The following is a 4,089-nucleotide window of genomic DNA, read 5'->3' as shown; positions in this document are numbered from 1 at the left end:
TAGAAAAAGCAGCCTTTGCCTTTGAATTGGAATGCACTGGAATTTGATGGAAACCAGAGACAAGATCAAGAGTAGTAAAATACTTTGCTGCACCAAGTTGATCGAGGATATCTATTATGTTAGGAAGCGGGTAAGCATCACTTATCGTCTTATCATTAAGTTTCCTATAATCAATAACCATGCGCCATCTAGGTTTACCCATAGAATCCGCCTTTTTAGGAACCACCCAAACTGGGGAATTATAAGGAGAGGTAGATGGTCTGATAACATTCTTCTTCAACAATTATTCCACCTGCTTTGTGATTTCCTCCTTGTGAATTAGGGGAAATCGATATTGATTTGTGTTTATCGGAGCCTCATCTATAGTTATTATTGTGTGTTGTATTATATTTGTTGAACTTAATTGATCCGTTGGCAAATAAAACTGATAAGGAAATTCTTTCAAAATTTTCAGTATACTGGCTTGTTCGACATCGTTAAGGATTTTCAAATCTAATGCTTTAATCAATTTGACAAATCTATTAGCATCAGCCCTAGATTGTGTTCTATGCCGGGATTTCCTGTTCGAGCTGAACGCGGTGCAGGAGAAAGCTCAGAAAAATCTTCCAACTCGACCAGAGGTACATTTAGGTTAACGTAATTAGGGGTAGTATTGATTGCGAATATTTTAGCAAACCCATTCTTTTGTGTCACTAATGCTTCCCCTACATAAATGCCTGTTTCTGCAGTGAACTGTCTTACATAACCATCTTTCTTCTCAATGTTTTTTATTGGAATAGTGATAAGAGCTTTTGTTCTAGGAGCCAATTTAAACGAAGTGGGTGAACGGAGGAGTACCCTTGTATTGCCAAACTGAAGACTATTTAATATTTTATCGTTAAAGGTTAAAATTGCTTGTTGCTTCTCTAAGAATGGAATTCCTAAAATTCCCATTTCCGAGATTGGAAAGTTCTCATTTACTAACTGGAAGTGAACGTCGATATCTCGAATAGAGATAATTATTTCACCACAAGTATTAACATTTCCTGAATCAATACCAGTAAGTTGATATGTAACCTTGGGATTTACTTTCAAAGTAGAGATAACACTCTTTCGTTTGATTAGGTTTAACTGTGAACCAGTGTCAATAAGGAAGCTAGCGGTCCCTCTACAAAATGAACTGTGTTCTAAATCAAGAACTGGTAATTGACCTATACTTTTTACATCGAACTGGAACCTGTTTTGTTGAGTTGAGGGCGTGCAATCAAAGGTTCGCCCCGTGTCACACCCTTCCGCGGAGCTATCTGAGAGTTTAAATATTGAGGTTTTGTGATAGTGTTTGAAGTTAATTGTGCTTGTGAAGGAAAATTAATATTCTGTTTTTTAAAACAACGCGATTCGTCATGGCCGGTTTTCCTACAGAATTTGCATCTGATCCAGTTATAATTCGATTTATTCAAATTCCTCTCATTATTTTGGGGTCAGTTATTACGAAAGTGTCCTTTTTGATTACACTTAAAGCATTGAATTTCTTCGGCGTTAGTTGTAAAGACTTTACCATCTCGAATTATAGGCCGAGTAGATAAAATTTGATTTGATTGTTCATCACCTAGTTCTCGTCCTAGTTCGCACGCAATTTTCGCGATTTCCTCAAAATCTTCCGCTCGTTCTTTAAGAAAATGCAGTCTCAAAGATTGGTCTCGTAAACCCTGTTTAAAATTAGTTACAGCTTCCTGGTTTAATAAAGCTATTACACCTTTCAATTGTTCCAGATTAAATTTATCTTTGGCTGCTTGTATTCCTCGATTTAAAATTTCGCGAACCCGAGCTACATAAAAGGCCAACCTTTCCTGGATACCCTGTCGCAGTCCTCTCAATTCACCATGAATTTGACTAATATCGAATGCGGAATCATAGACCTCCTTGAGTAGATTTATGAGTCCATCAACAGTTTCCGGTTCTTCCCGATTTGATATCAATATGTCTGCTTGTCCTATTATCTTATTTCGAATTATGGTAAGAAGAATGACGCGATCAGAAGATTTAACTTGTGAATTAATTTTTTGACATATTTTAATAAATTTGAAAAGTGACGAGGAATCTCCATCAAATTGCGGAATGATATTCGATACTATACGTATAGGAAAATACGAAGATTCCGCAGTTTCTTTTGACGCCGGTTTATCAATCGTATCAGAACGAAGTAACTCTCCACTTAAACTGACTACATCAACTCTACCTGAATTACTTGTTCGGGGTGATGAAACATTAAGCGAATTCAATTGCAACATGTTATTCGGAGTCTGTTCCTCCAGCTTATCTACTAATATATCCTCGACGTCAAAATTTTGAACTTGCGATAATAATGACTTACGACTACGCTTCGCTCGCTTACGCTTCATAAATCTGCGTAACATTTTAATATTTTATAACGACTAACTGTAACTATGTTTCAGGACGAATAAAATATAATAAGAACAAATTCACTTTGTTAAAACTAAAAACAGTAACTCCGAACTATTAACTATTTATAATATTTAACTCGCCGAATCAGATGAGATGGAATTCTTGAAATCCAACACGCTCAATCTTTCATCCAACTCCTGGCTCCACGAAGATTGCTGAATCCAGAATCCACGAAGTCCTTGTAGTACGATGTTCCGAGAGATGTTTCCAATCGTCCAATAGTCTTCACGAGCCGGCAAATCTGAAGACTGAGATTTCCTTTTCAGTCTTGCGCATCCCACCGCTGTCACCAATATTTGTTGCGTGGCCTTCAGGGATTTTTATTTGGACCCGGGAAGGATTCGTGCCCGTGGAGCGCTAAAGCACTCTGCTCGTAAAGAAATGAAACAAATTTAAACTCAAACTAAACTGTTGTATTTGAACCAAGGGAAAACACGTCTTATCAGTTCACAAGACTGGGACGAAGGGAGCGTACCAAAATGGTTTCTCGCTAAATTTTTATACATGTTTGTTAATTTTTGGTATCTTAGTAACAAGGAACCAATTACATAATTATATTATAATTAATAAACTCCAATTCGTTAAAACTATCGTCAGCATTTATCGATTAGAAGCTTTCGAGTCTTTTACATCTTGGCGCTGGAGATAATTCCTTAGAGAAGGGGAAAAAGGTGAGATTTGAATGTTTAAATAAGTGTTTCTAAGGAGATATTGATTTATTCTTTACTCTGAAATATTCTGTAGAGTAATGTTTATAACTGGTTTCAAGCATATAAACTTATTCCAACTTCACTTTTGACGCCTTCTCTATTACATTCAATTTGAACTTCGCGCCTTGAAGTTAGTGTCACACGTTGTCACACAATAATACAGAATAAAGAAAAGGACGGTGCGAGCGAGAAAGAAAGACTATTACGAATAAAACAATACATATGTGCCCATAATTATGAGAGTGGTCTAAGTCAATTCAAACTTTAAAAACAACATTTTCGTATGAGATTCGCACAAAATATCACATTCGTAATAAATTTTCATTAATCAAGACTAATAAAATTCTATATTACAATGTTACATAATATAGAAATATTTTCTAATTTATTCAAATGTTATCCTTCTGTTAGAATCGCTTTCAATAAGGGATCTAACTAGGTTCCGGATAAGGTGAGATTGAGGGTTTTGAAAGAAACGATACAGGGTGTCCCAAACTAAGTACGGGAGCCGGAAATGGGAGATTCCTGGGGTGATTCTAAACAACATTTTCCTTTGCAAAAATGTCCTCCGAAGCTTTGTTAACGAGTAATTATCGAAAAACCCCGACCAATCAGAGAGCACGAATAGCGAGCGCTCGGCCGACCAGCGACAGGTCACAAGCTACGCGGAGCGTCTGCTACTCACCGTGCTCGAGGCTTGTACAAGAAACTCAAGATCTCTACGTTATTGTCCAATTTCTTCTAAACTATTGGGTTAAAAATTATGAAAAAAATCAGGGACACGCTGACTATCGCGACACATATTGTGGAATTTTCTTAGATATTTAAATTATTAGCCAACTCGTAAAAAATAAAAAAAAAGCAAAAAAAGGAATGTTAGCGTTAATTTCTCCTAAACTATTGGATAAAAAATTGTGAAAAAAATCAGGGACAC

The 4,089-nt window shown here is 36.4% G+C and overlaps 1 long non-coding RNA gene across 3 annotated transcripts; it reads left to right on the top strand.

The window, feature by feature from the left end:
- Positions 1-287: 287 nt before the first annotated feature.
- LOC143186520 (uncharacterized) lies at positions 288-2,566 on the top strand. 3 transcript variants are annotated; one of them, XR_013003064.1, is made up of 6 exons: positions 288-374; positions 455-620; positions 801-817; positions 884-1,039; positions 1,105-1,181; positions 2,436-2,566. It is a non-coding gene; the product is annotated as an uncharacterized LOC143186520 (long non-coding RNA). The 3 variants fall into 3 exon arrangements; XR_013003063.1 differs by lacking the exon at positions 2,436-2,566 and adding an exon at positions 1,752-1,888; XR_013003062.1 differs by lacking the exon at positions 2,436-2,566 and having other exon boundaries at positions 1,105-1,450.
- Positions 2,567-4,089: the final 1,523 nt, after the last annotated feature.

Source organism: Calliopsis andreniformis, unplaced genomic scaffold, assembly GCF_051401765.1.
Source record: "Calliopsis andreniformis isolate RMS-2024a unplaced genomic scaffold, iyCalAndr_principal scaffold0001, whole genome shotgun sequence".
NCBI classification, from domain to species: Eukaryota; Metazoa; Arthropoda; class Insecta; order Hymenoptera; family Andrenidae; genus Calliopsis; species Calliopsis andreniformis.
Note: the sequence above shows the minus strand (reverse complement) of the source record. Positions and strands in the feature narration are given on the sequence as shown.